This window comes from Procambarus clarkii, chromosome 42 (assembly GCF_040958095.1).
Source record: "Procambarus clarkii isolate CNS0578487 chromosome 42, FALCON_Pclarkii_2.0, whole genome shotgun sequence".
NCBI lineage: Eukaryota > Metazoa > Arthropoda > Malacostraca > Decapoda > Cambaridae > Procambarus > Procambarus clarkii.
In genome coordinates, this window is record NC_091191.1 from 18,947,808 (window position 1) to 18,965,391 (window position 17,584).

The window sequence follows — 17,584 nt, forward strand, 5'->3', positions numbered from 1 at the left end:
GTAAATTGGTACGTGAGGAAGAGTTTGGGCCTTGGAAAAAAAAGTAACTGGGAATATATCACATATTTACTAATTCATATTCAACATATTGACTTTAAGCATTAAGTCATATATGTGCTGTCTTGTGTGAGAACGGGTTGGTAAATCTTGCACACTTTTATGCAACTCATCTGAACATAGATAAAGAACACAAAGTATTCTATGTAAAGCTGGAAAATGATATTATCCAACACAAATACGTGAAGTGTGTGAAAGCTGTATTTTAAATGCAGATGACATAAATTGCTCATTTGACAATATATGTTGGTAATCTTTACAACAAATATTTCCTTTAAATAAAATTAAATTAATCAATTATATGTTATTTATTTCCATATTAAACATTGTGAATAAAAATATAAGTGAGCTTACCATGTACAACAGGTATATGTTTTTTTTTTCTGATCTCTTGATATTTGCCTGAGCCTGGCTTTCCGGCTGAGCTTTACGTTTGGCATCAAAAAGCCTATAGCCACACTTGCAGACATGTTGATTAATGTTCACGATAATATTACATGAGGGACATAATCGCTGTAAAGCGTTTCTCAGGACTGAAAAATAAAGATAATTTGGGTTATGATAAACTGTGCAGTACAGTATAATTACATTATAATGTAGAACTACCTAAGCTCACCAGAAGTCACACACAATATGGGAAATCATTCATATTTGAATGATCAAATAAATGAGCAAATGATGAATGAATGAGCAAATCATTCAACATAAAAGACCACATGGATAGTGAAATCTGGATCCAAAATTATAATTTATATAGATGTGACAGAGTAATAAGGTCAGGTGGAAGAGTAGGTCTGTATATTAAAGAGGAACTGGCATGAACAGTGCTCCTGAACTCAACTAATGAGGTGGTAGAGGTACTTGGAATCAGGGTTGAAAATATAAATCTAATTATTATTTTAATATACAAACTGAAAGATGCAACAGTTGAGAAATTAACTGAGCAAATCCACAAAATAGAGAATATCCTTGATAACTTAACAAACCTTGTACCAGATATTATCTTCTTTGCACACTTCAATCTGCCCATTTTAAAATAGAGAATAGTAAAAATAACATTATAGCAGAAAATCAACCTGGAAATAACAAACTACAGGTCAGAGAACTACTGACATTCTGTGACAAATTCTCGCACAGTCAGCAGATTACAGAACCAACTAGGAACGAAAACACGCTGCACCTGATATTTACAAACAATGATGAGCTAATCAGCGACATTACTGTCTCAAACACTACGTACTCGGACAACATTGAAGTGAAAACTAACATTAATAATGGTAGTAGGCCTAAGAGAAACAACAAGTGAGAAGGGTTATTCAATAAAACCAATTTTAATAATAATAATAAAAGGATAGACTGGGCAAAAATAAATGAGGAACTTACGAACGTTCAATGGGAATGTGTTCTAAGTAATAAACATCATACACAAAGAATAGAAAAACAGACTTCTGAAGCCTATGAAGTCTGTCTGAAACATGTTCCTTTGAGGAAAGCCAGAAAGAGGTCCAACGTAGAAAGAAAACGCAGGCGACACTACAAAAAAAGACAAAAAACAACGGAAATGATTAAGCAGACAACTTTTCATACAAAGAAGGAATAATTTAAACAGGGAGATTGTAGAAATAAAACAGAGACTGAAGCATTCATATCAGATTGAAGAGAGGCCACTAGACAAAAAAGCAATTCAAGAAATAAAGGAAAACCCAAAATATTTCCTCATTTATGCTAAATCATAAGAAAATATCACTGCCAATATTGGACCTATTTGTATTAGTGAAGGTTCATACATTGAGGATGACAAATTTCTAATTTGTCATAACACTAATTTTACAATTAGTGAAATCCTAAAGAAGCTGTATGAGGATATGTTTAGCACTCAGATACACAGCATGAAAGTAAAAAATCCGGACAACTTCTTTATGCGTGATATCCAAACCCCTGTAAATATAACCAATATCAACACGAGCTTGGAACATTTTGAAAGAGAATTTTACAATATGCCCATGCACTCAGCCCCGGGTCCAGACTCATGGAATTTAATATTTATAAAGAAATGCAAAGTGACATTAGCACAGGCACTCAGTATAGTGAGTAGGAAGAGATTGGACACGGGGGAAAAACCAGATGCACTTAAAGCAGCAGACATAGCCCCTCTACACAAGAGAGGGAGCAAAGCACTGGCAAAGAATTATAGACCAGTTGCACTAACGTCCCACATAATAAAAGTATTTGAGATATTGATCAGGAGTCAGGTCACTACTTTCATGGAAACAAATGATCTCCACAATCCAGGCGAACATGGATTTACAACGGGAAGATCATGCCTCTCACAGCTACTTGACCATTACGACAAAATCACTGAGGCATTAGAAGAAAAAGGGAATGCAGATGTGGTATACAGTACACGGATTTCACAAACGCATTCGACAAATTTGGCCATGAAGTGATAGCACACAAAATGAGGTCAATGGGAATAACTGGTAAAATAGGACGCTGGATACTCAGTTTTCTGTCAAACAGAACACAAAGAGTAACAGTCAACCATATAAAATCGAGTCCAAGAACAGTTAAAAGCTCTGTACCTCAAGATACAGTCCTTGCACCATTGCTTTCCCTTATTCTCATATCAGATATAGACTCATATACAAGGCACAGCGTTGTATCAGCCTTGGCAGATGACACAAAAATCAGCTTAAAAATGACCTCTGCTGAAGATATTGAAAAACTACAGGTAGATACAGTATTAATAAAGTTTACGACTGGGCAGCAGAAAATAACATGATGTTTAAAAGCGACAATTTCCAGGTACTCAGATATGGTAAAAATGAGAACCTTAAACATAATACAGGGTACAAGACACAATCAAATTTGTCCATAGTAGGAGAGTAACATGTAAAGGACTTGGGAATAATAATGTCTGACGAACTAAAGTTTAGGGAGCATAACCAAGCAAATATTGTGGCAGCAAGAAAAATGAGAGGATGGATTACGAGAACTTTCAAATCCAGGGATCCCATCACAATGGTTGTACTCTTCAAGTCACTTGTGTTGTCTCGTCTTGAGTACTGCTCAGTACTCACTTTCCCCTTCAGAGCAGGTGAAGATTGCTGAAATAGAGGGAATACAGAGAACATATACAGCATGCATAGACTCGATAAAGCACCTAAATTATTGGGATCGTCTCAAAGCTCTCCAAATGTACTCACTAGAAAGGAGACAAGAGAGATACCAAATAATATACACATGGAAAATACTGGAGGCCCAGGTCCCAAATCTACACAGTAAAATAACAACATACTGAAGTAAACAATATGGAAGAAAATGCAGAATATAACCAGTGAAGAGCAGGGGTGCCATAGACACAATCAGAGAGTACTGAATAAACATCAGAGGTCTGCGGTTTTTCAACATACTCCTAGCGAGCATAAGAAATATTGCCGGAACAACCGTGGACTTCTTCAAGAGAAAACTAGATAGTTTTCTCAAAGGAGTGCCGGACCAACCAGGCTGTGGTGGGTATGTGCGCCTGCAGGCCACTCCAAGCAACAGCCTGGTGGACCAAACTCTCACAAGTCAAGCCTGGCCTACTGCCAGTCTTGCTGAGTAAAAGAACTCCCAGAACCCCATCAAGCAGGTATTGATTGCACTTTAAATACTTAGTATAAGCAAAGATATTTAATGTCTGGTGAAGGATGGAGGGTAGGCAATCCAAGAGAGGAGGTGCATACTCTAGATGAAAACAAACTAAGTAATACTTAATAAATATTCTAAATTGGAATTTTAGGTAATAATGTACAATCTTTGGATGACAAAACAACACATCAGAAAACGAAGATGCAATGATCTTTACGTCTGTCTGGGACAATTATCAAATTGTGTAATTAATATTTTTGTGAATCATTTGCTAATTATACTCTTAGCTAAATGGATAAATGTAGCATGAAAGACTGCTTCATACACTTTTCTGTCCTGAAAATTATGATAATTTGAGCTATCATAAAGTATGCAATATGATTAAAATCTAGTACCGCGATAAAGGAAACCTAATCCTAATTACTGTATAATGAAACTTACTTGGATTTTTGGAATCCATTGTTGCAATGAGCTCTCAGATATTCGACTGCATGAGAAACAATATCACCGATTGAAATTGATGTTGGGCTGCTGTAAAATTTACCCAAAAGGTACAAAACTATTTAAAACCAGGCATAAAATAGAATCAGTTTAGATTAATTATATAAAACTACAAGAACAAGGTAGGATGCATACTTGCACCACCATCCAAAAACTGCAAATGAGAGTTGTGACATGCAAATCTCATAAGCACTTTTTGTTTACATATTAACTTCTTGGCATTTTTTCAGTAATTAAACTGAGATAAAAATAAAATTAATACATGTGAAAATACAAGCAAAATATAACTGAAATTTGAACAATGAAACTTTACAGATGATACAGAAGACAAGTAAATTGGCACTGTAGGAGACATTGAAAAAACAGAAATAACATGATTTTAACAGTGATAAGTTACAGGTGCTGAAGTATGGTAGAAACGAGGAAATTAAATGAAACAAGGAACACAGGACACAATCAGACCTACTCTATGAAGGAAAAAACATGCAAGAGATCTGAGAATTACGACGTCTGACGACTTCACACTTTGTGAACATAACCGAGCAAATATAGTGGCGGCCAGAAAAATAATGGAATGGTTTATGAGAATGTTAAAAATCAAAGACCCCACCCACAGTAATGCTAATACTATTCAAATAACTGGGGCTGTCCCATCTTGAGTATTGCTCGGTACTGACTCCTCCTTTCTGAACAGGAGAAATCTCTGAATTAGAGGAAATAAAGAGACCATAAACAGCAAACATATAAATGATAAAACATCTAAATAATTGAGACCGTCTCAAAGCTCTCAAAATGTACTCTCTGGACAGGAGACAAGAATGGTATCAAATAATACATATATGTAAGATACTAGAGGGCCAGGTCCCAAATTTGCACAGCATAATATAACAACATACTGGAGCTAAAGATACAGAAGGAAATTAATAATAGGTGTAATAGGTACAATCAGAGAGCAGAGTCTTAACAGTAGGGGGTTCAAGGGCTGTTTGCTAGGCTAGGCAAGGGTAGACTAGGCTTGGCTAGTGTTGGCTAGGTTATGCTAGGAAGAAGTAGGCTAGGCTGATTTACTCCACCAGTAATTGGCGGTCTGTCTAATTACAAGCTACCACAAGCTACACAAGCTTCACATAGCTTCCTGGCAATATGTTAGTAATGAATAAATAAGATATATATACTCATTATAATGTTGGTACTGAATGTACAACACGAAAAAACATAATTTTAATCTGAAAAAGTATCTTTTTATAAAGAAATTAGACGAAAATAAAGAAATGGTGACACCAAATCAAGTCGACGATCCAAGCATTGGTTAGGTTAGGTTAGGTTAGGTTAGGTTAGGTTAGGTTAGGTTAGGTTAGGTTAGGTTAGGTTTGGTTTGGTTTGGTTAAGTTAGGTTAGATTTGGTTAGGTTAGATTTGGTTAGGTTTGATTTGGTTAGGTTAGATTTGGTTAGGTTTGATTAGGTTAGGTTTGGTTAGGTTAGGTTAGGTTAGGTCAGCCTAACATATCATATTTATTCATTACTAATGTATTGCCAGGAAGCTTTGTGAAGCTTGTGTAGCTTGTGGTAGCTTGTGGTAATTAGACAGACCTGTAATTGGGGGGAAAGGGGGGAGGGGGGAACCTCAATATAAGCCTAATTTGTAGCTTCCTGTTTTCCGACACAATGATTTATTTTACGTCAGGCTTTCAGCACAGCCGCATAAAAAACCCTGGTTATTTATTTATTAATATACGAAAAGGTACACTGGGGGTTAAGAGAGAAAATAGGAATAATGATGATTTTACAATCTTGCCCGAAACGCTATGCGTACTAGTGGCTTTAGGTATTGTATGTACTACCTCTATCTATAAATCAAACAGAATGTTTGTACTGTAACTCTGCATCTATGTATATATTTTTCCTAAATAAATTATTATTATTATTGTAAAGCCACTAGCACGCAAAGCGTTTCGGGCAAAGATCCCGTACCCAGAAGCTGGGTATCTTTTGTTGCCCTGTGACTACTCTTATGACATTCCCTAACTCTTATGACATTCCCTAACAGTATTGTTAAACTAATAACAATGAACAGTAGTTCAATATTACCGGAATAATCCAACTCATGTGGCCATGTTTTTGTTGTGAAGCCCGGTCGTTCAGTTCGTATACGAGCATACCTTCTTACGAAGGTTAGTCTTAAAAATGTCTTACCATTGCTAAGAAATCATGAGATATAATTATTTACAATAATACACTGGTTGTTTTTGTTGATTTAGGGACGATGACATGAGTAAACTGGTTATGATGTGTAGATTCAGGGGCAACGAACTGTGGTTATTAGACTCTGTTTTGTACATAAGCAAAAAACAAGGTGTAATTCTTTTAATTATAAAAATAATAACGACAAAAAGTTAATAATTAATGTAATTGTTAAGCAAAATTCGCAATATCTTAGTTTTCTTAGGAAAAAAAATAAAAGACATCTGGAAAAAGATCTGCAGACTATGTCTTACATTTTATTCCGTTATTTACACAAAAAGAACAATTAAACGTACACTATCGCCCGTGCCTGGTGCACGAGCACCAGGCACGGGCACCGGGAGCATCCCAGACACTGCCTTAATCGACTGAGATTAAGGCAGTGTCATTTTCATTCCTTTAGAACAAGGAAATCTCATTCTTAAACTGTATAATATGAGCTGCACAATAATTTTTTGCTGATCTTCAATAAAGAAATTCTGGAGGGCTTGTGCAAGGATTAGGATGAGTTAGACTAGTTGGTATATCCGTTTCTGGTTACTCAAGGGTGACACTGGGGGGCAACACGAGAATAAATATTTGTATAAATTCCAATTTCGATCAGATCTACTTGGGGATAGTTTACAAATGTTCGCCATGAAATTTACGTTTTCTCTAATAGCCGAAGAGCTTATTTGAGAAAACAGTATGGCATTGAATCAGCGTGGTAAAACAATTGCATTATTGACACGACGAGTATAATCGACGTAGTTTTTATATATGTTGCCGGTCGAACACATCCTTATGTGACGTTTTATACTTATGTTCTTCTAGAACATTCTATTGCGAACACATTGGTACAAAAATGAAATACGTACATCGAAAACTAATGTCAGAACAGTGACAAGAGTATACACTTTTAAATATGGCCGCTCGATCGCCGATACACTAATTTCATTTGGGGAAATTTATTTTTTCATACGCCGTTTCGCGACAGTTATTTATAACTGATATAAATGTTGCAAAAGAAGTTTAGGATTAAGTAACATATTACACATTCAAAAAAATGAATACATTAATACCTAAACAGTTTGTAAATACAGTGATAAATTGTGCCAAACATTACACAATATTATTAACTAAGAAGCGTATGACAACTCAAAACGGCATGATTTCAACAGGATTTTTTATAGTTGTCAAAAAACTATGATTTTAATTATCAAGTATTTGTCACAATGTATTTTATATAATTATGAGGCAGTGGAACGACCAAATTGTTCTGTATTATAAATGCATAATGCTAAATTTCTATATACATAACAGTAAAATAATGACCACCTACATTTAAGGATAACTAGGAAATAGTAACTGGAAACTTTATTTGAACGAAAATTCAATACCAAATTTCTTAGATGTTTTTCTTAATATAAAGATCAACAGTAACGAATCTTATTCATTATGGACAAATTAAAAAAAACAAACATAATTTTCATTGAGGACCATTTATTAGAGCATACTTAGTCACTTATATATTAAAAGTATTGTGTTTTTTTGAAACATTGGGGTTGTAAACAAACAGAACGGCCTACCCGAAAAGTCGTAACATAAGAAGTTGTACATGTTTGCTAATTTATTATTTGATAAATGATTATTACTAATTTACGACGACTATAAAGGTTTCCCATTAGTTAAATTACTGTAGTGTGACTAAATGCTACTACAAAACATATATAAATCCTGGGAAAGTCACAATGACCAGCGACATTAAAGCATAAAAGACTAAATAGTAACAGGAAACTGTCGGCGAACGAAAAATTCATTTCCAAATTTATTAGATGTTTTCCTAAATATAAAGATCGATGGGCTGGAATTTTCTGGATTATGGCCTAATTAAGGCAAAAATATATGTATTTTTACTTGAAGAACATATATCAGAGCATAGTCAGTGAGTTATAGAATAATAAGAGTGTGGTATTTCATTGTATAACAAGAGATAGTCCATGGAAGCGAAAATAGACGTAGTTTAAGACAAAATAACGTCCAAAAACAGCCGTAGAGTCAAACGGCAACTGTTGACGTTCTTTTTAAGAGGACAGGTTGCGTGCGTAAAGGTGGTGGTGTGCGTAATGGGGTGGTGGTGGGTGGGGTCCCGCCCCCGCAGTCGGCTTCCTCGCCTAAGCAGGCTCCTTCTCTTTTCTCAGATCCAGTGTCTCTATGGGCCCCTTCGCCACTCCTGGCCCCTTCACTTCTGCCAGCTCCGCCTGCCCTGTCTCCAGTTCCGATGTCCTCTGTGGAATGTGGCCTCGTGCCCCATGTCGTCGAGGCTGATGTGCTGCGGGGTCGCACTTTCCCCGCCGTGGGGCTGTCGGTCGACGGCTCTTCTCGGTTGAATCCTGCTGGTGGCGACAGCTCCGACGCTCAACGGGCAGTATCGAAGCAATCTCGAGCGGATAGGAGTGCGTCGCCTCCTCGGGAGTGGGCTGTGGAATGTGATGTTGAGGACTCTGAGGACTCTTCCTCTGTGAAGTGCGAGGTTAGTGTGCCAGGTGCTGCTGTGAGTCCGGCGGGTGGCTTAGACCATGGTGTAGACCCCTGTTGTACATGTGAAAGACCCCTTGGTTCCGGCGTCAGGTACCTCGCCCGCGTCCGTTTGTTCGCGGTGTGGTTCGCGTTTGTCTGCCCTCGTAGGGGGTGGTTCCCCCCTGCCAAAGATGCTGGCGAGTTGGTGGTGAACCTGAAGAAGGCTGCTCGCCCGGTGGGTCCCGTGCCCGTGCCCCCTCCCCCTAATCCGTCGGCGGCGATTTTGTCGCCTGTCCAGTCTCTGTCGTCACCTTCGGTGTCTGCTGCTTCATTGGCTGCGGTGTTACTGCCTCTCCAGTCTCCGCCCTCTTCTTCAGTGTCTCCTGCTTCGCCGGCGGCGGTATTACCACCTCCCCAAGCCTCTCCCTTCGTCTTCGTTGTCCTCTGTTCGGCGGCGTCTGCCTCTGTCACAGGTTTCCACTGATATAGTGGTTCCGGGATATATGAAGCGCCCGTGGTGTCATGTTGATATTCACCCTACTAAGCGCGATTTGTTGAATTCGGATGTTTATGTTAAGACATATCCGCGAGTGGATTTCCCTGAGAAATATAACGATATTTGTGTTTTTGTTCCTGTTGCCCCTGATTCCTATGTAGTGCGGTGTTTGTGTCTGTGTCTGCTTCTGGTGTGCGTGTGTGCTCTTCTTCCCAGTTCCTACGTGTACCGGTGGGTGACATTGTGTATCTGTGTGTGTGTTGTGGGTGTCCATTTCCTGCTCCTGCTTGAGGCTGTGCTTCTGTTTTTCCTGGTTGCTGTGTGTGCCAGTTTTCTTAGGGTTTCCGTGAGACCTTTTGGGTTGGCCTGGCCTGTGCTCTCTGTAGGTGCTATGTGTGTTGTGGCTTGCTCTGATACCGACTTATGTTTTGTAATTATTTTATCTTTCTTTGTGGTTGTAATTATGTACTTATGTCTTTATATGTCTGTTTTGTGTGTGTGTGTGTGTGGTTTCTGTAGTTTTCTTTTTTGTTCTATGATTATGCACTTCCCAGTATTAGTTTGTGAATTTCCGGTTCCTGTGTGTTTCGGTTGTGTGCATGCGCTTACCAGGTTGTTCTTGTGTGTGCCTGTATATGGCTAAGTTTCCCATCACCGATTCTTGCGTGTGCTGGGTTTTGTTTCCACTGTGTGTGCGTGTGTGGGTCTGGTTTGTCTGTTCTGGTTTGTGAGTATTCACGTGTGTGCGGTACTTTCCATGTGTGCAGTACTTTCCCTGTGCACAGTAATGGCTTGACTTTATACATAATTTTATGCGCTTTTTGCTTTCTGCCCATTAATTTTTGTTTTGTATGTTGTGCAAGGTTTAGCGTTTTGTGTTCTTTGTTCTTTAATTTATGTTTCTTTGTTCTATGTATCCTGATTGTTTTCATTATTTGTCTATTTGTATATTTGCCGGTTTTGTTTATTTGTCTATTGTTTGTTTATTTTAGAAATAAAAAAACTCAAGCGACCGAGACATAGCGTCCCAGTTCTACGTCAAAGATTGTTCTAAACCAAGTAAGCCCAAAAACCCAAAGCTATTTGACCACCTGAAACCACGACCCCGCCCACAGGAGGCCCAGCAGCCAAGTTCCATCAAACAGGACTTATCCCAATTGATGAGGGCCCCCGTGGCCAGCTCAAAATGCTGAACGAGGCCCTGAACCGCACCAGAGCCCTCGGTGGCCATGAAAAATACCGTATCAGCAGCATACCCACAAATCTTCCAACAGAGACCAGAGGGAAACTGTGAAGAAACAACCATGGCACAGGCCTTTACTGCATGAAAAAAAAAGTTTTAATGAAAAAGAACAAAGAAGTGTGGACAAGGGGCATTCCTGACGCACCGACTGGCGAATGGCAAAAGGGGAACTAAAGAACCCATTAATACAAACACGACTACAACAACGAGCATACAACATGCGAACCCAAACAACAAACAACAGAGGAAACCCAAAACACACCATGGCTTGCAACACAAAGCCAAACGACACACAGTCGAACGCCTTAGACCAATCCAAGCTGACCATTGCAGCAGGCAGGTGAAGGTCAGAGGCATACACAATCACATCCCAAAACAGAGAATTGCAATGAAGCAGAGACTAACCCGGAACACCACAAAACTGCTCAACAAAAACCACTGAACCAATATCATCACGACAGCAACTTTGACACTATCTTAAAGTCAACATTCAACAAAGTTATCGGCCTCCAATTAGACAGAAAACTCAAATCACCGGGCTTCGGGAGCAACCGCACAATCCCATCATAGTGGGACATGGGCAAATAACAGCCCCGTAAACAGGAATCCACCACCTCCATAAACCCCCACCAAGAACATCCTAATAGGTAACAAAACTCCACAGGGAGCCCATCCGAACTGGGCACCCTCCTGGACCGAAAGGACCGCAGCACACCCAGAGGTCGGCCAATGAGACATCTTCCAGCAGAGCAGAACACTCCACAGCCGACCACCCCGGCGAGCAATGACATAAAAAGGAAGCAGCAAGCCCCTCATCCACCTCACACAGCGCCCCCAACTCCTGCAGCACAAATAGGACCTCACCCATGTACAATAACATCGAACCGTCCGGACGAAGGAGGCCAGTGAAAAGAACAAAGGCATGAAGAGTTTCCTCCCTCTGCAGAAGAGGAGAAAGCAGTTCACCAGCCATGCGCTCCTCCACCCGAACCTCTTCTGTCAACTTCTCTCGAAAGCCATAAAAACGCTCCTTGCACACAGATATCCGCAAAACAATTAACTCCCCGATTAAGCTGCACATATAACCGAGTCAACCTCGCCTGAAGAAGCCTCAGCATCCAAACCTCCCTGCTGCCTCCCTGTTCGCAACCACGACAAAGATATTCCGACATTTCACCACTCCTAGCAATCCAAGACAGACGAAAATCCACATTTCCGGGGAATAAGCCCAGCCCATAACTCATGAAAATGGGTACACACCCTGGGACTACTCAGCAGCCGACAATTCAACTTCCACCAACCCTGAACCATTCGCACCTGACTACGAACAGCAACATGCTCCACCACTAAACAATGGTCGGAATACGCAACCGGAACCGTACAAAACGCGAAAACAGAGCCCTCCAGCCCAGGAACATAAAAATGATGAAGCCTGGAACACACGCAGCAAAGACAAACTCCAAATCACCCCCACACAAGACCGCAGCATCACGGAACCCGTAACTCTGAAGAGTCGAGAACAACGCCCTAGAAACAGTCCTTGGATGAGCACTATTGCAATCCTGCACATGGGTGACGCAGTTGAAATCACCTCCAAAGACCACATCTTGCGTGTCTTGACGCAAATAGTTCAAAACCCACTCCTGAAAAACTCCTCCCTCTCCTGGTGATGCGCCACCCCAGAACGAGCATACAGTCAATAAGGGAATCTCCACCCACCAAATATACCACCTGAACAAACAGCAAAAGCCCATCCTCATCTACCTCCCTTTGAAGCATGGTAATGGACGCTTCCAAGAGAAAAAGCATCAACATACCCCCAAATGAACAACCTCTGGATTAAGCCCCAAACAAAACTCCACAGTCAACCCAAGCAAAACAGCTACGTCTCGAACATTATGTTTCCGAATAAAAGTCACATCCACCAGCTGCTCCCAAAGCACAGACACAAGACCCATCTGCACAGCCAACTCACGCATCCAACACACATTCTGCGTCGCACAGGTTAAAAGAGGGCGCCATCGGGAGCAGCAATCAAGACCCCTCCAACGCTCAGGCCCCGGATAAGTCACAAGAACTCTCCACAGAGGAGGCAGCTGCAGCACTCTGCCTACCGCCCAGCAACCCCAAAGAGGACAGCCCCTCAGGTATGGGGGCTTGGGACGTTTTCCGGATCAGCAGAGGGGAAACCCCACACGAACATCCTCCATTCCAGTAGACACCTCCCATTGAGCAGCTGTCACCTCGTCTGGTGAGAACCTGAAGTTCACACGGCGTACCACGTCATCCTCAGATTCTAGAAGGCAACCCCTGCCGAGAACTCCACCCTCTTGATAGGTGGGCCCCTGTCCTTAGAAACGCACCCTCGCGTTCGTCTTGCGACGAGGAGGAGCCGGAACCTCCATGGGGAAAGGCCCCTAGACCCATGAGAAGAGTGCAACGCCCCTGAAGCAGCGACAGTCTAACAGCTACGCCAGATGCGACGACGTCAGACAGGAGAGCATCATCACTCGGACAACCAAAAGGACATTGCTCCCACCTACATACTCTGGCACCCCCACTAATGGAGCACCCACCCCAACTTCAGCTCCAGGAGAAACCTGATGAACCTCCACAGTAACCACCTCTGCAGCGGCCAGAGCCGCCAAGGTAGGATCCACCTGGGCAGGTAGGCTAACAGGCTGAGCAGGCATAACATGAACAGTCGCACCAGAGGGGGACATTCTTCCAGTTTCCCGCTGGTAGCACATCCACTGCCCACGAACCCCAGGCTCGACCCCACTGACCCCGGGGTGGGGGGGGGAGTCACTCTTGGAAGAGGGATGGCCCCCTCCTCTTTCCTTAGCACGGCATCCCGCCACCAGATATCCAGGTTACCGCATCAGAAGTAGGGGTGAGGTTGGTCTGCATAGTAGGAGATTGATAGCATTCGGCATGTTGAACCCGAAGAAACTGACCCGGGACGGAATGGCATGTGTTAGATGCACGGTAAGCGTCTGAACACTGGTTCACATACCCCCCACCGTCCAGAGCGGAGGTAAGTCACCCGGTGGCTTAATACAATAACAAACCTCGCAAAGCAGGCTCAAAGCACACTCGAGAAACTCCAGAGGAAACCAGTGAACGCTCAAGAAACGCCAGAGGAAACTAGTGCACACGTACGGACACCGGCGGCACACACCGGCGGCACACACCGGTCTGATACCATCACAGTACCGGCAGAACCAGGCAGCTGGATAGTGCGGCCAACAAAAGCTTCCACGAAGTGCTAATATGGAGCAGGAGAAGTAAACTTCACAGCACATCAGTCCGAAACCTTTTCAAAACCATAGACAGAAGCCAGGTCTACCCTGAAGAGATCCAGAGGCGCCACACCACAACCGACCAATCCACAATCCTTTCATCCTCCCAACCATTCCCCACTCCACCGTCCCTTCATCCTCCCCACTATCCCCCACTCCCTTGTCCCTCCCACCCCCACCATTCCCCACTCCTACGTCTGATGCATTCTCTTATCCGAGAACTCCAATCCCACAGAGTCAACATGCCGAATCAGTGCCATACCATCTCCACGGCCAGTCGTCACACCGCGCATAACCACCAGCGAAATGCTCATACCAGGTGCCATGCGAAAACTCAGGAACTCAGATGCAGCTACTAACCCCCCCCCCCCCAATCTGGCAGGCAGGCATTGAATCTACCCAGAGACGATCCTCGTTTCCTTCCGTGTTGTCTGGCTGTGGTCGTCCGAGCTTGGGGAAGGAAGGGACGAGTTATTAGAACAACAATGAGACATCTCAAATCACCGGGCTTTGATGCCTTAAAAGCAGATTTCTTCAATCATGTGATAAGTTAATCTCAACTTTTATAGATCTCTTCACAGCCGTTGAAGCACTTGAGTAACCTACATTTAAATCTACCAAATACCTCGTATGTTATGACAATTTGAGCTGTATGAAAAATGAATAAAGTAAAACAAGCCATACGGACCCCTCCAGTATGATACCAGTTGGTATAGGACAAAGTATACCCAGTTGCCAACTTCCAGGTCGTCGTGCCTCGCTCGTTGCTGCTTGTCCGCATGAACTTGATCCCACCTAACAAATTATTTAAATACTAGCTGTACCGAGCCAGAGCAACCGTCCCCTCTCTCCCAGTCCTCCTTACTCTTCCCCCCTCCCCTGACCTTTCATCCTCCCAACCATTCCTCACTCCTCCGTCCCCTCGTCCTCTCCACTTTCCCCCACTCCCTTGTCCCCTTGTCCTCCCCACGATTCTACATTCCGCTGTCCCCTCGTCCTCCCCACCATTTCCCACTCCCACGTCTGATGCATTCCCAAATGATCTGATGTTCCCATAAGAAAATTAGGAACAATTTTATAAATACATTGGGAACATAAATACACGCGCCTATTTGAATGCTACATTGTGTCAAAATTTCAAAGCAATCAGTAAAAAGGTTTCAAAGATTTTCCTCACATGGAAAACACATGAAAAACAGTTGAAAAAAATCATGTTTTTTTTCTAGTTACAGACGTCATATTTATATAGTATGTATATAAAACCCGCTCGGATGCGAATGGAACGTTGTGTGAAAATTTCAACACAATCTGTGAAGAACTTTCGGAGACTAGGGATTTTTAAGAAACGAACATTTCCATTTTTATATATTTAGATTACTAGTTTTTAGTTAAATTCTTGGCCATTTAGTAAACCATATTAGTCCAGCAGGATTAAAAATTCAAAGTTGAATGTACATTTATAACGACGTTAAACACGAATAACCAGTAAACTCACGTCTTGAGATAATGCTTTATGGAATGGTCCTTATCCTTGTCTTTGATGCTAACTAGCTAGAACCCTCTGCCACGGCTCCAGAAGTACGAGTTTGCTTGATCCTAGCTGTAGGTATTAGTATTCACGCACTATGAGAAATAGTTCTTACCAGGCCTAGTTTTATGTATCTGAAACTTTAAAATTAAATTAATCTAAATTTACTAAAACGAGGACAACATAAGAACAATGTTTAGGAGTCTAACCTGCATCTTTGTTACTCCTAGCATATTACTCTTTTGGTCTATGGGAATTAGAGTAACCAAATCAAACCAGAACATTTTACTTACTCTGTTACCAGGTATTCCACAGGATGCAGTGTCGAGTTTGCTGTGGCATTGAAGGCTGAGAGACTTAAGCGGGGCTGTGGGACCAACGAAAGCTGGGGCATCTAAAATGCAGGAAGGGGGATGGAAGGACAGCGGTGCCGCATAAAGAGGGGACTGGCGTTATATGGAACTGGAAAAAGTAGTTTGAAACTAGTTAGGGTTTTTTGGAGAACGGTGGAGAAGCTTTCTCTGATCGAGGACTTTTGGGAAGGTAGAGGCGAGACGAAAACTGGTGCAGACAAGTTTTTTTTTTACCATGCATGCATGCAATTAAATACAATAAAACACAGGAACATAACAAAGCAAAACAGAAAACCACCGGCCAGAAAGACCGACAGCACAGTACAACAATAAACATAACTGGTGCAAACGCAACAGAAACACAGCATACATCAAGTCAAAAACATAACACAAAATATAAGACAATGTAAACAAGCAATCATGCAAGCAAATAATGACAAGTTAAAACAAAACATAGGAACACATGAAACAAATCAAACATAGGCACCGGCTGGAAGGACCGACAACAAAGCACATCATGAATTACAACATGAAAGATAATATAAGAAAATCATAACATACATCAAGTCATAAACAAAAAACCATAAAAAATACAACACGTAAGGCAGAAACATAACACACAGGACATATTAACACAAAACATGCACATGAACAAGAACACGCACAAGAAACTACCGGCCTCACAACAAACAAAGGGAGAAGCACGAACACATAACACAATAGGACAAGCAAACAACCAGAGCGGCATACAGCACTACCTTAAGCACACACACAGGAAATCAATGGACATACTTGCTCGGAAATCTTGCCCACGGGAACCGCACATTGAACGCTTCCCAGAGCAACCACCGCTGAGGGTCTCGCACATCTACTGGGGAAGCCATAACATCTGGAACCCCGGAAACAAACACCTGCAAACAGAGGACCCAGATGGTATCACTGACGAGGCGCGTTGCCGCCACGCGCCCCTACTGGAAGGGAACCAGCCCACTAAGAAAGTTCTCCAGTTCGTCAGACAGCACCAACTCGGCAATCATTTTCCAGTGACCCGGCGGCATCACAGACGCCGGCAACATGTTCCCCAGGGCCCCAACGTGCATCCTCTCAAGAACAAGCTCGACAGAGGGCACCACCACAGGGGCACCCACGGCCACGGGCACACCAGACAACGGCAGGGAACCCGGACGGCACGCATCCCTCCGTAATGTCACCACCAGGCCGCGCCCAGCACCTATATCCACACCATCTCTGTCACAGGAAGCCACTACCCCCCAATGCGGAGAGCCCACCGGTGGAGAAAGAACAGAAGGCACGTCAGAGACACGGGCACTAGAACCAGCAGGCACATGGACTTCTGCCACCACCAACTGTGCATACATCGACGCATCCGGATCCATACCGTCGACACCCGAAGACCCACAGTCGCTGAAGTCACCAACATCGGCCCAGGCAGAAGACGAACGCAGGGAACGTTTGGGCACCGGCCGGATATCGTCAGAGCCGGGTGCGGACCCAGAAACCCGGGTACCAATAGCCAGACGAACTGATGCCCAATGCAGAACGGCAGCAGCCTCTACCACAAAGGGAACCGGGCCACACACAGCAGGTGGCTCCGCAGCAACCCCAGCATCCAGCACAGCCGAGACTCGAGGCGAGGACGCAGGGCCAGGCGCAGCAGTTGAAGACGAGGGAGAAAAAGACGGCGACGCCTCACACAGAGCACCAGAAAG

At 42.6% G+C, this 17,584-nt stretch overlaps 1 long non-coding RNA gene across 1 annotated transcript; it reads right to left on the reverse strand.

The window, feature by feature from the left end:
- Positions 1 to 412: 412 nt before the first annotated feature.
- Positions 413 to 6,322, reverse strand: LOC123758551 (uncharacterized). The gene is made up of 3 exons (XR_011231167.1): positions 6,281 to 6,322; positions 4,132 to 4,221; positions 413 to 590 (listed from the first exon to the last, which is right to left on the reverse strand). It is a non-coding gene; the product is annotated as an uncharacterized lncRNA (long non-coding RNA).
- Positions 6,323 to 17,584: the final 11,262 nt, after the last annotated feature.